This window comes from Oryctolagus cuniculus, chromosome 4 (genome assembly GCF_051225735.1).
Source record: "Oryctolagus cuniculus isolate XC-2025 breed Fujian yellow rabbit chromosome 4, ASM5122573v1, whole genome shotgun sequence".
NCBI lineage: Eukaryota > Metazoa > Chordata > Mammalia > Lagomorpha > Leporidae > Oryctolagus > Oryctolagus cuniculus.
The window spans coordinates 167,598,781-167,619,805 of record NC_142870.1 but is presented as its reverse complement, the minus strand read 5'-3'; the positions used below and the strand labels follow the sequence as shown (position 1 = coordinate 167,619,805).

Below are 21,025 nucleotides of genomic sequence, written 5' to 3'. Positions count from 1 at the left end.
GGGCACTGACGTGCTGGTGGGGATCTGGGAGAGACACTGGCAGAGGCCCCTACGAAGGCTGCCTTTATTTGAAAGTCAGCCTTGTGCCTGCTCATGCTGCTATAAGAATTTGATTGTAACCAAGGGGCTAACATCTCTAAAAGAGAGACCCATTAGCCAAACTTGCTAACATGTGGATGTTCTCCCAAGACGAGTTCTCTTTGCCTCTTACCTTACTTGGCTTATGCTGTTTTATAACATTCTTTTACATACACACACACACACACACACACAAACATATATAATTTTATTTTATTTTTTATTATTTTTTTTTTGACAGGCAGAGTGGACAGTGAGAGAGAGAGACAGAGAGAAAGGTCTTCCTTTTGCCGTTGGTTCACCCTCCAATGGCCGCCGCAGCCAGTGCTCTGCGGTCGGTGCACCACGCTGATCCGATAGCAGGAGCCAGGTGCTTCCTCCTGGTCTCCCATGCGGATGCAGGGCCCAAGCACTTGGGCCATCCTCCACTGCACTCCCGGGCCAGAGCAGAGAGCTGGCCTGGAAGAGGGGCAACCGGGACAGAATCTGGCGCCCCGACCGGGACTAGAACCCAGTGTGCCGGCGCCGCTAGGCGGAGGATTAGCCTAGTGAGCCGCGGCGCTGGCCTATATATATAATTTTAAAAGTACTGATAAACATCCCATGCTTCTATTTCTTAAAAAGGCACGTCTCCAAACCAGACCACAAATTAAGTTTTAAAAACTATGAGGCCAGCAAAAGCAAATTGACAACAAGAACCCAATGCTATGGATGCTGCTATTTTGCTGGATATGAATTTCCAATCTCAGCCTTAAGTATGTAGCTGTGACATTGTACACATGGCTTTACATGATGCCGGTGACATGATGCCATAGGGGACCAACCTCCCACCACTCTTGGGTAATGCCTTAGGTTAACAGATCATGAGAATCTCTGCTGTTTCCTGGTGGAGAAGGAATTATTAGCAATTGCACATCATCTGTCTCCGCTCTGGTCATTAGCACACAATATCAAAGGCACCATTGTGAGCGGAACCAAAATGCAATGCAGGAACTTTAATGCTGTGGCCGTCCATGGTCAGTAAATCATATGATCCAGAATTCTGTGAAAATGAATCCAGAGTATTTTGATATTTAATTTAAGGATATCTCAGAAATCATGTCAGCAACATCTTTGATGTGAGGCAGTAGCTTTGTCCCATGAAACAGGAGAATTTGCCCAAGTGATGACACTTGATCTATCCAAGAAAGCAGGATCCTAACACTTGCAGGTTGGGACAAGGGTCAGCAGCATGGGTACAGTCAGCAAACCAGAGGGCAAGTCTCTGACACTCTGAATGGCCGGGGAGTGGTTTCTTTGTCCCATGTTTCTTTACTACATCTACGATTTAACGACAGCGTCCCTGACGGCCTGGGGGTCCTGCATTGAGGCCGTCCCTTGTGCTGTGGGCACTGCCTGTCCTGGCCACAGACCTAACACACAGTGAAAGCTGCAGGAGCCTGTGACAAGCCAGTTGCCTCCCGAGGGACCCTGAGCATTGCTGCATTAAGTGCAGGCTGCGGAAACCCAAGAAGCTGGGCTGTCCCACTGCTAGCGAAGGTGCCTGGTTCCTTTGCCACCTCTGGTTCCTAACAGCAAATGTTATTCCCTTGGGTAATCGGAGCACAGTCTTCCCAACACCTGAAAGAACCTAATGAATACAGGGAAGGCTGGCAATTTCCTGCTCTCATCACTTGGCTCACGTCTGCTTCCTAATCCAGCAACAAAACCTGTATTGAATCAGAGTCCAGCGTGAGACAGGGTGGACTAAACGGAGTCTGGGGTGGAGGGCAGGCATTAAAGCCCGTTGTTTGAATTGAAACGTTTTCCAAAGGGAAAACCTGGTGACAGTTACAGATTCAGTCTGTTCCAGACCACTGCTACCCTAACACTGCGAAAGAAAGATTCAGAGAGACACACGGCTTCCTTACGGGCTCATGAATTTCCTGGAAGTGGATTGAGTGATCTGTGTCCAGCAAAGTCGCGATACCACGCTGAGTTTCAGACACACAACACACAGAGTCAAGAGCAGCCCCTGCCCTCGGGGAGCTCTGAGCATCTAAGGGAGACGCAGGTGGGCAAACGGATGTGATGCAGCGACCCCAGAGCCACAGCAGCTCAGCTCGGGGAGCGTCCTGCAGCGTGAGATGACAAAGAGGTAGCAAGTGCAGGTGTCCTGTGCCACGGTTGTGCTGGTCCCGCTGCCCAGGGTTTGCCGAGGGATTTCTGGGACAAGGACTCACTGCCTCCTGGAAATGGAAGAGTAGCCGGGATCCCAGAACAGCTCTGAGTCAACCTCCATGTTCTCTCATTGAAAGACGCAATCTACTGAACACCTTCCCAGCCCGTTTCTTCTATTTTAATTCATGGTGCACACCATGGTCAGAAGGTTTCCTGGATCTGTAACTCTTTTCTCCCTTAGAAATCCAGATCCTCTGCCAGCTTGTAAGACTGAGGTCACCTTGGTGAACTTATCTCGCTGCTCCCCGCATGCTCCTTCCATTGGTTGAAATCACAGGCATTAGGACAACCTACCTGGTAGCAGTCGCCAGCACGCGTTTGAGGATGACTGCGCCTGTGTTTGGGGATGAGACGTACTCCCGCAGCGCCTGTCCCTCAAGGCGTGGTGCTTGGCTCAGTTGTGTCATGTCACCTGGAAGTTCGCTAAAATTCACAAAATCCTGATTCAGACCTCCTGACTCAGGATTTAAGTTCCTTAAGATCCTCTGTGATTCTTGTACATATTAAAATTGGGGAAATTGTTCAAGACATGACTAGATATCAAGGGGTAATACAATCTAATTGTAAATGACATAGAAATGACCTCTAGTGGCTCTACTTGCAAGTGTGGCCTTCCATTTATCACTTATCTTAAATACAAAGAACAAAGCCTTTTAGTTATAAAACTGTGAATGTTGCAAATGGACAATGACCGCATTTTGTCAATTTGCATAATGCTGGCATTATTGTCACCTTTTGAAAGCAAACTAAAGATGCACAAAATAATTTTTAAAATCAGCAGCTGAATGCAAATACATTTGAAATATGAAAGGCTATAAACACATTGTACAATGTTTAGAAGATTGTACATGTATTAAAAAATATAAATGCTTACTGTACATAAACAGATAAAATTAGTAAGCAAAGTAATATTCAAAAATATTTACATGAGAAAGAAGATGTTAATTAGTCATGAAAAAATTTGAAATATAATGCGCTTATTTACAAAAGTAAAAATGTGAAAACTGCGAACAAAACAGGCAACGTGGCTGTTCATACCGTAATTGGGTATTTTCACCACTTTTCTTGCCTGCTCCAATGACATTCGCATGTTCTCATACAGGAATACGGGGAAGACTTCCTTTTCAAATTGTTATTTCTCCTTCATGAGGGGAACTGTTAGAGCAACCTTCAGGAACTCTATATATTATCTCTCGTTCTAGACAGAGATATCAAGAGAACGCTGTATTTTTTATCTGAAAGAAAGTGGTCCAGTTTCATCTGTTGTCGTCTTTGGTTTCATCTTGTACTGCTAGATACTTCAAGCAGAGTTAGCTGTTCCACTCTCAGAACTGTCAGATTTATGTACCACATAACTAAGCAGAAAGCCTTTGCACTGGGTAAGAATTATTCTTGGGAGTGAAACTCTACTTTATCAATTGTCATTATCTTCCTTTTCTTGAGAATTCTGCAGTTTTTGAAAAAAATTCTTTCTAAACAAGAAATCTTTGTTCAATACAAAATGTGAATGCAAATAGAACCTTTTAAAAATATTCATTTGAAAGGCAGAGTTACAGAGACAGAGGGGGAAGGGGAGGGGGGGGGGAGAGAGAGAGAGAGAGAGAGAGAGAGAGAGAATATCTTCCATTCAATGGTTCACTCCCCAGATGGCTACAATGGCCAGGGCTGGGCCAGGCTGAAGCCAGCAGCCAGGAGCTTCATCCAGGTCTCACACATGTGTGGCAGGGGCCCAAGCACTTGGGCCACTTCTGCGGCTTTTCCAGGCACATTAGCAGGGAGGTAGACAGGACGTGGAGCAGCCAGGACTCGAACTGGTGCTCCTATGATATGCTGACATCGCTGATGGTGGCTTAACCTGCTGCACCATAATTCTAATTGGGAAGAGGACTTTTTAAAGATGCAATCAATATGCAAATAATTGTCAGATTTTAGATCTAGATGATAAAATAATGGTGGCATGTCAATAAAAGTGCCTGCATTTTGACTAACATACGTGCGATCCCCAAATACCAAAACCAAGAGAGCAGTGAATAGTGAATGACAAATCAGGGTGTGTTCACTGCCAAAGAACTCACTGACAAAGAAGAGCCAGAGATCATTGGTGAAGATGACACTGAGGAAACTGTACCCCTCTGCTTTTACTATGCTAAAATTTTCCATTCACTCATACGGAATTAGAACAGATTTTTGAGACAACTCATTTTGAATTCCAGTCTAAGATGCCTGGAGCACTGACATACGCCTATGCTGGCTCCAGGGAAGTCTGCTTGGAAAAATAATTTATCTGCAGTCCAAACTTCATTGATTCCTATTTTAACGAACTTCTACGAGAGCTGTATGTGCAGAAACCAGACCGATGCTGTGATTAACATGAGAAATGTTTACAAAAGCCTACATTTGTGTTCCTTTCATGTACTCTGGTGATTACGTTGACATCTTTATTGAATCTAGTGGCTTTCCAGAAATAAAACCTAATTTATCACATTTCACCTGCAGGAAACAGGAGTCTAATTTATAATGGTGGGACTTGCAGCCTTCTTCCCGGGATAATTGAGCCTCAAGTTGAAGGTCTTGTGAAGGTCACCTGTGTACCTGGCTGCTGATACAATCCTCTGCTTGCTCTTCATAAAGTCACAGTGAAAGCCTAGGGAGAAAAAGTGTTTGTGCAGTCTGGATTTCTTATCTTCTTTCTGTGTCACATGGGGGTATTCAAAACGATACGGGCATCCCCTCAGCAGACATAATGCCTGGCGTTGAATCTCATATCTGCAACTTGCTGTCCATGCAGTTTTGGATAGGTCGGTTTGCTCATTTGTAAAGTGAGGAGGATCCCAAGCATGCCTCGCTCATTAGACTGATGTAGATTAAGTGATGAGTATGTCTAGAGTTTTTTTTTTTTTTTTTTGACAGGCAGAGTGGACAGTGAGAGAGAGAGACAGAGAGAAAGGTCTTCCTTTGCCGTTGGTTCACCCTCCAATGGTTGTCGCGGCCAGTGCACTGCGGCCAGCGCACCGCGCTGATCCAAAGCCAGAGCCAGGTGCTTCTCCTGGTCTCCCATGGGGTGCAGGGCCCAAGCACTTGGGCCATCCTCCACTGCCTTCCCGGTCCACAGCAGAGAGCTGGCCTGGAAGAGGGGCAACCGGGACAGAATCCGGCGCCCCGAGCGGGACTAGAACCTGGTGTGCAGGCGCCGCAGGCGGAGGATTAGCCTAGTGAGCCGCGGTGCTGGCCCATGTCTAGAGTTCTTACAACAGGACCCAGTATACGTGAGTGCTGTTCACGTTGCTGTTATTGCTGTTCTACTCCCAGGAGAGAGTAACTGTGCCCCTCTGGTCCCCTCCATCTGCTCCCAGAAGAACTGAGTGAAAAGGGAAGTTTATTATGCTCATCATCAAAAAGTAACATGATGTGGTGGAAAGGGTGTCCCTGTTGGCATCACACAGATCTAGGCTCCAACGTCATCTCTCAATAAATGTTTACACCACAGTGTGCTATGGATGCTCACCTTCGGTGTTTTCATTGAGGGGGAACCACCGAATCTATCTCACAAGCCATTTTGTGATAATAAGATAAATCAACATACTCAAAGCATCTAGCACTTGTCTGGTTAGGTGTCAAAATTGTCAATAAACATCCATTTCTTTCTCCTTTTTCTGTCATTACCCGCACATTTCATGGCTTGTTTGCTTGTTTTGTTTTTTTGTTTCTGTGAATAATCTCCTGTTCTGCTCCAATTTCTTTCTGCTCTTCAAACCTATGCAATCTTTATCCCATCTCTTTAAATCCCTAATCCTTGCTCTTTTCAGGGCAGGCGTGTGTATCAATTCAACTGGGGTATTAACTAGACTGGGAGTTATATCTTCCACTAAAATCCTTTAAGCCGAGAGAGAGAGAGAGAGAGGAAGAAGAGAAAGAAATTTACCTACTGCACCATCTACCAAAATTAATTTGGGACCCACCAGTAGACTGAAACTGTGTTAGACTCTAGGAATAGAGAAATGAGTCAGGGACGGTCCCTGCCCTGGTAGAAACCGCCTATTGCAAAGCAGGAGACAGATGCAGAAATGAATGGGTGCTTACAACACAGGGGCATGAAGGCCATGAAGGCAAGCACTAGGGAGGTGCAGAGGTGTGGCTAATCCATCTACTGGAGAAGCTGGTCAAATATTCCAAGAGGAGGATTTCTGAGTCTTATAGGATAAGCAGGAGAGAGTCCTGTGGGAAAGAAGAGAAACAGCAGGGTGCAGGGGCTATTTGTGGCAGAGGGGTCACATGAGCAAAGCACTGAGAAGAGAAACAGCCTAGTGGTCATGGTAACAGTGGAGGCTAGATGGGGAACAGACTCTGTTGAGGGGCAAGGAGCCGGGGTTCTTATCTCCAATGCATGGAAGAATTTGAGGTTGAGGTGTAGATAAAGGGTAGCAGAGGAGTAAGATTTGTAAGTAAAGAATGGCATGCATAGAGGGAGTATGGACATACCACAGGGTGAGCTGCTACCCACCAAGTTCAGGGTCTTCCCTTTCTTGGGTGTGGGGGCACGGGGGACAGTGCTTTGGGCAGAGTTCTCTAGGAAAAGGTGGAGATTTCCAGGCATTTGGTGACTGCCGGAATTCTGGCCTTGTTAGGCAGCCTCTGATGTGTCATGGTGTCTGGTGCATATGGCAGTGGGGGAATCGGCCATGATGATTTTGTGATTATGGTGTCTTAATAGGCTATAGGTCATCACAGGGGTGCAGGGGCAGTTTTGAGTGGCAGCTTTGCTATGATAACCATTTCCAAGTGGCAGGCCAGGAGGAGAGTGCGGTGACTTTCCTCTGGCTCTTTCCGACCCAGGTGTCTCCTTATCTATAACAACCTGAGGAGGACCAGAGTGCGAACCAGGAAGAACTGTCATGACTGTGAGTGGACAACTTGGCAGAGAGAGGAGTTATAAAACTCCTCCTACAGAGACATGGAGAGAGCATAGTCACATTAGAAGAAACAAAACCTGGGGCACAGCAGGTCAAGCCACTGCCTGCAGTGTCCACATCCCATATGGGCACTGGCTCGAGACCTGGTTGCTCCACTTCTGATCCAGCTCTCTGCTATGGCCTGGGAAAGCAGTGGAGGATGGCATAAATCCTTGGGCCCCTGCGCGCATGTGAGAGACCCAGAAGAAGCTCCTGGCTCCTGGCTTCAGATTGGCATAGCTCTGTCCGTTGCAGCCATCTAGGGAGTGAACCATCGGATGGAAGACCTCTCTCTCTCTCTGCCTCTCCTCTCTCTGTGTAACTCTGGCTTTCAAATAAATAAATCTTAAAAAAAAATCTTCTTTACAAAACTCACCAACTGGGCTGGCCTTGTGGTGTAGAGATAAACCCACCGACTATAATGCCAGCAACCCATATGAGTGCTGTTTCCAGCCCTGGCTGCTCCATTTCTGATCCAGCTTCCTGCTAATGGCCTGGAAAAGCAATGGAAGATGGCCCAAGTGCTTCAGCCCCTGCATCCACGTGGGAGACCCAGATGAAGCTCCTGGCTCCTGACTTCCACCTGGCTCAGCCCTGGCCCTTGTGGCCATCTGGGGTGTGAACCAGCAGATGGAAGATCTCTCTGTTCTCTCTCTCTCTAGTTCTGATTTCAAATAAATAAATAAATCTTAAAAAAAAACCACCAAAATAAAATTTTTATTTCCCAGCTTAAGAAAGTCATTGAAGAAGGAACACCAAAGGCATAGAAAACAAAACCCATGCAGGGTGCATAACTGTGAATATTAAACAGTGCTACTGCCCTTGTCTTTAGTGATTACAAGTCCATAGGTATGGGAGTCTTCGGTTGGCTTTTTAATGTTTGTGATAACCCTCATTTTCTTTATAGTTTCAGGTATGTGTCTTGCAGTCTTTTGAAAGGTGCATGACCTAGAGGATTACAGAATTGGGAGAAAATGAAGTAACAAAATAAAATCAAGGTGAATCAGTGACCATGCTGATGGTAAGAGTTATCAAGGGATGTTGCATTATCTTTCTTTTTTATTGTATATAATTGAAAGGCAGAGTTAGAGAGGGACACACACACACACACACACAGAGAGAGAGAAACAGACAGACATCTTCCATTCACTGGTTCACTCCCCAGATGACTGCAAATAACAGTCGGGGCTAGGCCAGGCAGGAGCCAGAAGCTTCATCCTGCTGGGTCTCCCACGTGGATGCAGGGGTCCAAGCACTCGGGCCATCCTCTGTTGCTTTTCCAGGTGCAATATCAGGGAGCTGGAATGGAAATGGAGCAGCCAGGACTTCACCCATATGGGATGCTGGCACTGCAGGTGGCAGCTTTACCTGCTACGTCCATGCATTTTCTTTAAAAGGAATGAAGACTGTTTCTATCATACTGAGACCAGAAATTGGGGAAATTCCTGATAACTGAGAAGATGTCCTGTCATAGATGCAGATGTCCTTTGTAAGTGTTCTTTTTTTTTTTTTTTTAATTTTTGACAGACAGAGTGGACACACACAGAGAGACAGAGAGAGAGAGAGAGAGAGAAAGGTCTTCCTTTGCTGTTGGTTCACCCTCCAATGGCCACCCTGGCCAGCACGCTGTGGCCAGCACATCACGCTGATCCGAAACCAGGAACCAGGTGCTTCTCCTGGTCTCCCATGCGGGTGCAGGGCCTAAGAACTTGGGCCATCCTCCACTGCACTCCCGGGCCATAGCAGAGGGCTGGCCTGGAAGAGGGGCAACTGGGACAGAATCCGGCGCCCCGAGCGGGACTAGAACCTGGTGTGCCGGCGCCGCAAGGTGGAGGATTAGCCTATTGAGCCACAGCACCGGCATAAGTGTTCCTTTTCTATTTCCACTGGCAACATTTGCTTTCTGACAAAAAGTCCTGAGTGAGAGTTAACGCCATTGATACGGTCCAGTGTCCCAGGAGCTGATAGATCAAACATTTAATTCCCTCTTGGATACACTTGGGACAATTAAACTTCCAGCATGGAATTATACATTTTCTAACTTGGGAAAAGAGAGTTTAAATGCACGTCTTATAAAAGATAAGGTTGGGAGCAGACTCATAGAACGGCAGCACTCCTGCCTCAGAATCAACCCTTGGGACATTCGGATCTGGCTAAAAGGTCCATGAGAGTCTCACAGGCATGGGAAGCCATGACACGGTGGCAAAAGCAATCTAAATGAAAGATCCTGGTGAACAAGACCCCAGCAGAAGGAACAGGCCATCAAGGAGAGAGGCGCCTTTCTCTGAAGGGAGGAAGGAACCTCCACTGTGATACGGCCTTGACTAAACAAGTTCAGAGTCGGTGAACTCAAGGGGCTTCCATAGCCTAGACAGCTCATAGCAAGAGTCTCGGGTGATTGCTGACGTCATAAATAAGAGTGCCAATTGTTAAATCTACAATGGGAGTCAGTACAGGCTCCCCACGTAGGATCTCTGTCCTTAGTGTGTTTAACTATGAAACTCAAAAACACTACTAGTCGAACAATACCCTATACCTTGTGTGGTTGTGTGAGTGCAGCCTGTTGAAATCCTTGCTTAGTGTATACTAAGTTGATCTTCAGTATATGAAGGTAATTGAAAATGAAACTCGATGAAGGGTGGGATGGGAGAGGGAGTGGGAGAGGGGAGGGCCACGGGAGGGAGGGAGGTTGGGGGGGAAGCCACAACAATACAAAAGTTGCACTTTGTAAATTCACATTTATTAAATAAAAAAAAACTGTATAACAAACAAAAAAAAAAAAGAAAAAGAAAAAAAAAGAATACTTTACCCTTTTAGTATTTTTTATGTTCTACTTAAAACTATTGGTTGAACTCTGTAATTAATACACAATTACTCTTAGGTATTTAATTAATGCTATAACTAGTACTCAAATAGTATTTTACACTTTGTGTTTCTGTGTGGGTGCAAACTGATGAAATCTTTACTTAATATATGCTAAATTGATCTTCTGTATATAAAGATAATTGAAAATTAATCTTGATGTGAATGGAAGGGGAGAGGGAGTGGGAGAGGGGAGTGTTGTGGGTGGGAGGGAAGTTATGGGGGGGGAGCTATTGTAATCCATAAGCTGTACTTTGGAAATTTGTGTTCATTAAATAAAATAAAAAAAAGATAAGGTTGGGGTTCATTTCCCACAAGGCCATGCATTCCCTTTGAATAGTCTCATGAATCCTAGGCTGGAAGCCATTCCTGTGGATTCCTGCATGATAGGAAGGGCACAGCCAGGAGTGAAAGGCCTCAGGACCCAGTCTCCCCCCACAGCTAGTTGGTGTGCCTTGCACACTCAGGTACCATAGCTTCTCCGAGTCCAGTTTCTTCATCTATACGATGGTAGTTTGGCTTGGATCAGAGGTAAGAAATAACAAACATTTCCACAAGCAGGACAGGTGACATAAATATAAAAAAGGTAAACTACTGCACATCATGGCTTATTTTCTTCCCATTCATAAAAATGACTGTGTTGGGGTGTTGCTGTGGCATAGTGGACTAGGCCTCTGTCTGTGGCACCAGCATCTCATATAGGAGCCAGTTCATGTCCCAGATGCTCCACTTCAGATCCAGCACTCTGCTTATGGCCTGGGAATACAGTGAGAGATGGTACAAATACTTGGGCCCCTGCACTCACGTCGGGGCCCTGGATGAGGCTTCTAGCTCTTGGCTTTAGATTGGCCTAACTCCAGCTGTTGCAGCCATTTGGGGAGTGAACCAGCACATGGAAAACCTTTCTCTATGTCTCTCCCTCACTCTGTAACTCTGCCTCTCAAATAAATGAACAGAATTAAAAAAAAAAAATGACTGTGCTGAAATTCCAGTCACTTGCACAGAGCATTAAGCTTTTCTCTGAGTACCTCTTGCATGTGCCAGTCATGGTTCTTCCCATGGTTTGTTTTCCTAGCGGATGCTTCAGTTGGATTCTTTCGCTACGGATGTACTTTGTTGGTTTGTTAAACCCAGAAATCCTCTTTATGTTCTGAAACCTTGTGTCTGATCACAGCTTGCTTAATGCATGTGGCTCTCTGTCTTTGTTTCTTTTTTTTTCCATTAAAGAAACACATGGGTGTGAGGATAAATTCTGTTTTCTTTTTTATTCTTCCACAAGAAGAGCAGTGTTAATGGAAGAGTTGACAGCAGCAGTGTGAGGAAGCCTAGTGGGGCTGTGGCAGCAGCTGAACTTGAGCTGTGAACCTGCACAGAGGCGGCTGCCTCTTCTGCAGCAGGAAGACCCTTCAGCACTGCTTGATTTTGGCCTCTGAGCATGCGAGTCCATGTGGATGAGTTTTATGCCTTTGTTTGTTTTAAGAAAAGCTGTGCATCTTATTTTACATGGAATTCTCCTTAATTATAATTGCTGGTGATGAAGTTCGAAGTTTAAATTTAAAAACATGAGAGGAGCAACACTCAGTAGACCCTGGTTCGGGCTAACCAGGAGCCTGCTATGGGTCAGATGCTCACAATGGTTTGAAACATTGAGGCCACACCCTCAAGGATTCATTTCTCCTAGAATTGTCTTTCTTTTTTTATTTGACAGGTAGAGTTATAGACAGACAGAGAGAGAGAGACAGAGAGAAAGGTCTTCCTTCCATTAGTTCACCCCCCAAATGGCCGCAACAGCTGACGCACTTCGCCGATCCAAAGCCAGGATCCAGGTGCTTCCTCCTGGTCTCCCATGAAGGTGTAGGGCCTAAGAACTTGGGCCATCCCCTACTGCACCCCCGGGCCACAGCAGAAAGCTGGACTAAAAGAGGTGCAACCAGGACTAGTACCCGGCGCCCCAACCGGGACTAGAACCTGGAGTGCCGGCACCGCAGGCGGAGGATTAACCAAGTGAGCCACGGCACTGGCCCTTAGAATTGTCTTTTACCAACAGAAACTCTCATGCCCCTTACCAGCTCAGTGCATTTCAAAGTGCTCTAGGGGTCCCAACATTTAATTTTCACAATGAGCTTCTCCTGCGCTAGGAGAGGAGGAAACCGAGGCATAGGGCAGTCAAGTGACTTGTCTGCTATCACAGAGCAAGTAAGTATTGGAGCCAGACCTGCAACCCTGGACTTTTGGTACCATTGCCCATAAATCTTTTTACTCTTGTAATCGTGTATTCTTGTGTTTCTTACTTTTAAAAGATTTGTCATTTATTTAAAAGGCAGAGCCACACACACACAGACACACACACAGACACACACACACACACATAGGTCTTTCCTCCCCTGGTTCACTCCCCAAATGGCAGCAATGACTAAGGCTGAGTCAAGTTCTCCATTCTCTCACATGGGAGGCAGAAACCCAAGGACTCAGGCTATATTCTGCTGCCTTCCTAGGTACACTGGCAGGAAACCAACTGGCTTGTAAATGGAGCAGCCAGGACTCCAACTGGTGTTCCAATACAAGATAACTGTATCCCAAGTGACAGCTTAACCTGCTGAACCACAGCATTGGCCACTATGTCTTAATTTTAAAGATTTATTTATTTGAAAGGCTGAGTGACACAGAGAGAGGGAGAGACAGAGAGATAGGGAGATCTTCCTCCCACTGGTTCATTCCCCAAATGGCTGCAACAGCTGAAGCTGGGCCAGGCTGAGGCCAGGAGCCAGGTCCTTCTCATGGGTAGCAGAAACTGAAGGCTTGAGCCATCATGTGCTGCTTCCCAGGCGCATTAGCAGGGAGCCTGAGCAGAAGAGGAGTTCCTGAGGCCAGAACCTGCACCCCTGTAGGGGTCCCTGGTATCCCAAAGGGCAGCTTAGCTTGCTGTGCCACAATGCCCAGCCCTCTATTTCTTATTTTTAATGAAAGTTCCTTGACAAATCTCAGTTTATGCAATTTGTTTTTGATGACAAGGAGCACATTTATTAGAATTTATATGAAGTTAGTCTCTCAGGATATTTTCATTTTGCACGTGGGAAATGATGGGCTTATTAGGTGGCTGAATATTCGTGTGGGTCAGATCAATACGTACTTACATTAGTGAGATTGAAGGGAACGAGACGGTGGTAGAATCTGTCTCCTCCAATCAGTTCCTGTATGTAAATGAGGAACTGCCCTTTGATTGGCTGCTGCTGATCCCTGGAGCCAGTGATGAATGCTTTGCTCTCCTGGCTGCCCCCACATGCGGAGAACGTCCACACAGCTATATATTTCGGCAATCTGTCACAGCAAAGAGATTTTCAGGGCTTTTCCGTTAAAGAGGTTTCTGAATGTATGTATGAGCAGTATATGGTCTGACTTTTTATTTCCGCAAATATGAAGATGTATTACCCCTCAAGGTCTGTTATTAACCTCAGTTTCACCTCCGTTAATATTTACTCCGTAGGTCAATAAATCTTGATATCTACCTCAACAGAAGCCAATATCTTCAGATTATGAGTGATTAATCTTGGCCAAGCTGAAAAATAGTGTGAATATTTTTCCTTTACTAGAGAAAATGAGGACTTTCTTGTCCTCGGGCTCTCTTGGACGGGGAAGTTAATTTTTATTTTAATCGTCAGACTTCCTTTTCAGATTTAGTGCCTGCAGTTGACGGCGTGAGTTTAAGAAACTCATTGAAAGAAGTGCAGGAGGCAGGGGTTAAACAAATCCTATTTTAAACCCTCCTGTGAAATACCTGATTAGGAGGAAGCGAGAGCAGTGGCCAAATTACTGCTACCCATCTCTGGGTAACTTCCTGACTTTGCTGCATTTGAGTCAAAGCAAATGTTGTGTATCTGTAGAACTCAAGCAGCCACATTGGGCCATCTCAGTGTTATAAAGCATAATACTAACAGCAAACATGAAAAGACATAGGTGAGGAGCACACATGGTTCCCCAACAGCACACTTGTTGGCACTGAACTGTGCCAAAGACACGATGGGTTTGTGGCTGTAAGGAGTGTTCGTAGGACTGGCGCCGCGGCTCAATAGGCTAATCCTTCACCTGCGGCACCAGCACCCCGGGTTCTAGTCCCGGTCGGGGCACTGTATCCTGTCCCGGTTGCCCCTCTTCCAGGCCAGCTCTCTGCTGTGGCCAGGGAGTGCAGTGGAGGATGGCCCAAGTGCTTGGGCCCTGCACCCGCATGGGAAACCAGGATAAGCACCTGGCTCCATTGGAGGGTGAACCAACGGCGAAGGAAGACCTTTCTCTCTGTCTCTCTCTCTCACTGTCCACTCTGCCTGTCAAAAAAAAAAAAAAAAAAAAAAAAAAAAAAGGAGTGTTTGTAGCCTTTGAATCTGTGGAATCACATCTATAATGATAAAAGAAATCCAAGACCAAAGTGGGAAGAGACATGAAAGTAGGTAGTGGGCATCTTAGCACTGGCAGGGGTTATTGCTCAAGGGAACAAAATGCAGTTGGAGCTTTCAGGTTGTTTGCTGGAGAGGCCCAGGGACAAGGAGGAGTTGCTACATATGACAGTCGGGCTCTGGCAGGCAGCCTCTAGAGTCTTGGCCTTCCTTCAAAACAGGGTTCCCAGACCACAACGTCAGCCCGACCCAGGAAGTGTTCACAAAATGCGGTTCCCCAGTCCTGGCCCAGAGCACTGAATCAGGAACTCCAGGGTGGGGTCCAGCAACCTGTGATTGCCATTCACCTGGCGATCATCATACAGCCAACTTTGTGGACCACTGCACCAGGGCATGGATTTTCCAACCTTATCTGAACATGGCAGTTCCTTGGAGAGCTTCCAAGGTGATGATCATGATATGCAGGTTTTATATGGAAAGATTCTGATTTAACTTGTCTGGGGTGTGGCCTGGGCATCCGTATGCTTTTCAAATTCCCACGGGATTTTAATGGGCAACCAAGGTTGGGAATCCCTTAAGGGCAATCTCCCTTCCAAATTTGTTTTCAGACCTTATACTCTCTTCACAGAAGGTATTTTGCCATGATTCCCTGACTTTCTGGAAGTGAAATTTACATGAGAATTATTTTTATACACATATTTTTACTACAATATAAAAGAGAAATAGTGTAACAAAGTGAGGCAGGAAGAGGCTATGTAAGTTTTTATGAATGTGGACTTGTTAGGCAAGGAGAAATCAGCGATCAGAGAAAGAGCTGGAGGAAATATGCCACCACACCCTCCCTTGGGGCTGACTCTCAAACTCCTCCCACAAGGGGCAACCTGATATCCCTAGTGTAGCAAAGCCACAGTGGTGTCTGAAAATACTCAACAAGGCTGCTGCCTGCATTCTGTGATGGCTCATCACTCATTAACATTATTGCCATAAAATAGCACGTCTGACACTCCTACTCCCATCATGCAGCTGACTCCATGATACTTCTGAGACTTCCTAGAAAGGTCAGAAACTGGGTAGTTACCAAATTCCTGGAAATCTTTGGCCTTTGGTGGAAAACTGCCCAAAGCACCACCTCTTATGCTTCCAGATCACATGCGGGAGTAGGGAGCATTTTCTTCTGCCAAGGGCCATTTGCATATTGATAACATCATTCGCTGGCCATACAAAATGATCCACTTAAAAATTAATCTGCTGTAGATTTATTGAATTTCAAATCCCAAACCAAATGACTTCACAGACCTTATACGACCCATGGACAGGACATTCTCCACCTAGAAATGAGTGAGACCAAACCTCATAGGCTGCAGCTCCTCTAGGGCATTCTGACACTCCCTGTAGACTGTCTCCTTTCTCTTTGCTTATAAATATTATTCCTTCGCTAACCTTTATCTATGTCTCATCTTTGAATTCTTTTATGTTTGGAGACAAGAACTTGAATCCCTCATTCCTCCCAACAGACTGATCCAATTGTATTGAATTGGCAACTCAAAAGTCGTGAGTGGAATGCCTGTGGATGACATGGTTTTCTGGAAGCAGGAACAAATCTGAATAATGGTTCTTAGAAAATAGTGAAATCTTCCCTCTTTCTCTGCTCCCTGGTTTAGAGCTCAGAGCTCTCTGCTAGGACTTAGGTCTTTCTTCCCTCAGCCGTCTGGAGTACTGATGGCTGTTGCCTTTTAGAAGACCACTCTCTTTGGGACTTGCCTGCAGCGATGAGAGTGCTGTGGGGATTTAGCTTGACGTGACCACATTCATCTTGGACATAACTACCAATGTGGATGCCATCACTGTCTTTGTCCCCCACCCCTTAGTAACCATAGAGGTCAGCCTAAAGCCTACACTGGGTAAAGTGGTTAAGATAACCTTCTGTTCTTTTCCCAGCGTCTAGATGCCTCTTACCTGACAACTGGAATGTCTCCTGATTAGCCATGAGCTACCCTTTCTCCCCTGTCCATGGCTCAAGGATCCGTGGTCCTGCTGCAGCCTGAGACTTTACTTCTGTCTGTAAGTACCCCAGTAAATTACACTCTTTGGTGGCTGGTGAAACCTCCCCCTGCAATACTGGTATCTCTTACGTGTACCTGTTCAAATCCCAGCTGCTCCACTTCCAATCTAGCTCCCTGCTAATGCTCCCGGGGAAGCAGCAGACAATGGCCCAAGTGCTTGAGCCCCTGCACCCGTATTGGAGACCCAAAAGAAGCTCCAGGTTCCTGGGTTCAGATAGGCGGGGTTCTGGCCACTGTGGCCATTTAGGGAGAGGACCAGCAGATGGAAGACCTGTGTGTGTGTGTGTGTGTGTGTGTCTCCTCCTCATTCTGTAACTCTGCCTTTCAAAGAAATAAATACAACAACAACAACAACACACACTTTGTGATCTTAGATGTATGTTCTTTCTTCAGTTTTTCGGCCTCTTTTGCCTTTTATGGTTTTGCCCCTAATAAGGGCTTTGCCCCAGATCGCAGCCCTGTTCAGGCACTGACAACATTTGTTGGCTGGTTGGAGCAGGATTGTAAAGGTCCAGTCCTCCTGCTCAGTGTGGCACAGGCGGAAGAGGCCACCTCAGACTAGCTCTTCCGGGTCAGGGGCTGAGAGCTTTCCTGCCATCACCCATCACCGTGCTGCTCAGCTTCTCTGTCTGCAGAAAGAACCCTGTTTCTCAAGCCCTCACTCATCCCGAGATTACTCCAATAAATGCCTGTTGCCCAGCTCTGAGCCCACTTCCAGTAACTCTGTCTTTAGGGGACATCTGAGGTCTGTACCAGTTAGCTGGGTCACAGTTCTCTAAGAAGATGTTGTCTGGTACTTTGTCCCCCCAGCACCTTTTCCCTGAGGCGGCTGTGGACAATGAGGCAGGAAGTTGGAAGTTAGCCTGTGTGTGCGAGAGGCGCCTGTGCGTGTGAGAGGCGCCTGAGTTAGCTGCCATCTGCAGAAGCCCACTTAGGAAGCAGCCCAGCATCCACTCTTCCACTTCCTGCCCGGACCCTGATAACCTTCCAGGTGGTCCCAGCCCTTCCTGCATGGGGAAGCTCTCTCCTCAGGGCCTGGCCTGACAACACTGAGCCATAAAACCTCTACATTCTCCTGCAAGGAAGACACCCTAGGGGGAAGCCCTTCTGTGGACACCAGCGAACCTGGGGAGGAACTTCCTCATTTACACTCAGCAAACCCTTTGTCCTGGGGTAGGGGAGAGAAGGAGAAACCTGAGGGAGGGGGAGAAAGAGAAACCTGGACCCCTTTTCCCTTATAAGCCCGGGTCTAAACAAAGAACGCTCACTCAGCGCTCTGTTCTCCGCTGAGCCGCTCGCCTGGCGTGCCAGGTGAGTTCTCTCCATTTAACCATGTACGCTTGCTTTCCCCCAGTCTGAGTGACTGAACACTTGCTCTCTGTGTCCCTTCTGTTCTGACGGATGCCCTGTCACCGATAGAACCTTGCTGCCTTGCTCTCTGTCTCACACCTGAATTCTTGTGGGAAGACAAGAACCAGGGACAAAACCAGAAATGCATTTTGTGGGGTGAGTGCTTGGATACCCAGAGCAGGCTGTAGAGGAGAGGTTCAAGCGATGCAGGGATGGACAGGCAGCCGGCTGGGAGGTGCCAGGAGCAAATCCCTAGAAACTGATCTGGCAGGGACCTGCACTAAGTTCGGAAGCAAGGCATTCTCGCACAGTAATGCACATTGGCACCTTCCGGTTTGCTTTTCCCAGTGCCTGTTTCTCTTCTTGGAGCCTGGAACCAACAGAACTACTCTTTGGAAAAGACCTTGATAGGCTATTTACCCCTCATTGTGAATCTAAGTCAACAATTTTGTTTGTTTCATTTCCAGAGTGATTTGCATGCAGGGTATTTTTTATGGACTAAAATGCATGGTCCTTTGTTAGAAAGAATTTCGAAAGAACTGTCCCTGGGTGCAGAGATTGGGAGTAGGGAAGAGGGTCTCTTTCTTTCTCCCAGCCACTCAAAATCAGTTCTCACCCGGGATCTATTTAGGGTCATCAAATGCTGGAAATGGGGTTTGCTATCAGGAACATGTATAAGCTGTCCAAGGCTGGCTCACCTGGGAATTCCATTTCCCCTCCCCTTGGACTTTGTTTTATAGAGTTGCAAAGCAAAACCTCATAGCTGTGGTTTTAGAGACACAGGGAACTTGGAAATCTCCTGTTATCTGGACAATTTCTTTTCTTCTTCTTCTTCTTTTTTTTTTTTTTTTTTTTGACAGGCAGAGTTAGACAGTGAGAGAGAGACAGAGAGAAAGGTTTTCCCCTTCTGTTGGTTCACCCCCCAAATGGCTGCTATGGTCTGTGCACTGCGCCGATCTGAAGCCAGGAGCCAGGTGCTTCCTCCTGGCCTCCCATGCGGGTACAGGGCCCAAGCATTGGGCCATCCTCCACTACCTTCCCGGGCCACAGCAGAGAGCTGGACTGGAAGAGGAGAAACTGGGACAGGACCGGTGCCCCAACTGGGACTAGTACCCAGGGTGCCAGTGCAGCAGGCGGAGGATTAGCCAAGGAGCCGTGGCACTGGCCTGGACAATTTCTTAAAAGCACAAATTTGGTTTTCAAAAAAGACACAATAAAAACATGGGGGCATATTTATAAATTTTATTTCCTTATGGGCTACCGGAAGATGAACAGTGTTGGCCTAAAAACTTTGTGTCTCTGACCTTTTCCATAGAACCAGATCATTACTCAAAAGATTCCTCTCCCGAGAGTCATTCTCACCCTCGTCTTTAATCATCTTAATGAAATAGAGAAAGAAATAAAATTTGGAAAGCAATGAGAGCGACGTGGAATCGTCTCTGTAGAGGACTCGGTCCTGTTTAACAGCCTTATAATCTGTTCATTCGTCCATCCCCCAAACACTGACTGCTGTGCTAGGCCTTGACCTGGGCTTACACGCAGAACAAATGAAGAGGGTCTAGCCTCCGTCCTTGGGCATGGCCGGGGCGGCAACCTCTCCATGATCTGTTGACCTGCACAGCAAGACTTCATTTACTGCTCACGTTAGTTATGTCCTTGGCCGTGAATTAACCACAACTTTGTTTTTTAAGAGCAGTGGGTATGAAAGGCCTCTGCAGGCCATTGGCCTGGGTGCTGTTTGCATAATGTATTGTCTGTGCATGCTTAAACAACACCTAGGAGCATCATTAATGCCAGGTACAGTTATTGAAATGAAACTCCTAAGAATATCTCCCGTTCATAATCTGAATTCTAGCCAATTTCTGAGGCCTTCCTGAGAGCAATTGGCTGTGTGTATTGCTATTGTTATTTTAATCTTTCAAGTTCTTTCACTCACTGAGCTGGTTAGCTCTCTGCTAAGCTCTCTAAGCCTGAAAGGTAGTGTTTTTGAATGAAATGATGCAGGACCTAAAGGAAAAAAAAAAAGACTTCAACCATAGGAAATAATGATTTGCCGAGACAGGATGTTCTTTATCAATAAAACAGTTTAATACGTTCATGAATAAATACAGTAGTTTCATGGTAAGTGTGAAGTGACCTGATTGCTAAGCACAATTTGCAGCTACACATGCAACATTGTCTGGCTAGGATGACAGGGACACCGACTCTTCTGAATCTTAGTCTCCTCATCCATAAAGTGGATGTTTTTGCTTCACCAAAACCCAAAGAGAGGAAATTAGAAGTTTGTGTTTCTCTGTGTTCTAGACAAATGAATGCTGGATTTGCAGTTTTCTCTATATTCTAGAGCACAGATAGGCAATTTTTGGCTTCTAGGCCACATCTGGCTCACTTCCTGTTTTCACAGGTTTTTGCAAACACAACATGCCCGGTGTTGAGAAGCTGCAACAGAGTGAATGCTGAAAATATTGATTATTTGGATCTTTCCAAAAAAGTTGGCCACCCCAGGTCTAGAGCAGGAATCTACTCAGAGGAGGAAGTGTTCCCTGCTGAGAAGGGAGGGAGTTGTTCAGCTCAAACATCCACCAATATGCATCTTTATCACACCGTTTCTGATTTCTGTTGTTGGCATGTGTCTATGCCTCAGATATTTCAGTACAGTCATGCGTGTGGTTTTTGTTAATACACATGTACACTCACGGATGGGGGCACCTTCTCAATACCTGCTACTAGTGCAGGGTCATGGTCAAAAAGACTTGGAGACTATTCACGAGAGAATGAGTATTCCAGATCAAATGCACAAGTGTAACCCACGCAATGATAACAAGGAAACATTTCAACCTCCACAAAAGCCAGTCTATATAAGACACTTTGTGTTTCAGTCACAATAATCAGAGAGTGCAGGATGGAATACGTACTTTTAATAATTTGAAAATGGGCAGGTTCCATTTAAATTTTAGAACGGCACTGCTCAAACTGTCTTTGTAAAGGACTAGTTTTTGTTTTTGTTGCTAGTTTTTTTGTTTTGTTAGTATTCAAACCAACTGGGACCCAGACATTTGTAAATTCAGTAAAAACAAATTATCTGAAAAATGAAATAAAAATAAATCTTCTTTTA

At 46.0% G+C, this 21,025-nt stretch overlaps 1 long non-coding RNA gene across 4 annotated transcripts in view; it reads left to right on the top strand.

Annotated features, from left to right (window-relative positions):
* LOC149127208 (uncharacterized) overlaps positions 1–16,452 on the top strand; it is a 70,542-nt gene extending 54,090 nt beyond the window's left edge. Inside the window, exon 3 of one of the 4 annotated variants that reach the window (XR_016232901.1) lies at positions 16,436–16,452. This is a non-coding gene — a long non-coding RNA (uncharacterized LOC149127208). Of the gene's footprint in view, positions 1–4,794; positions 4,813–7,131; positions 7,149–8,154; positions 8,173–16,435 lie in introns of those variants that run through there. The other 3 variants (XR_016232898.1, XR_016232903.1, XR_016232899.1) reach the window with 3 other exon arrangements.
* The last annotated feature ends 4,573 nt before the right edge of the window (positions 16,453–21,025 follow it).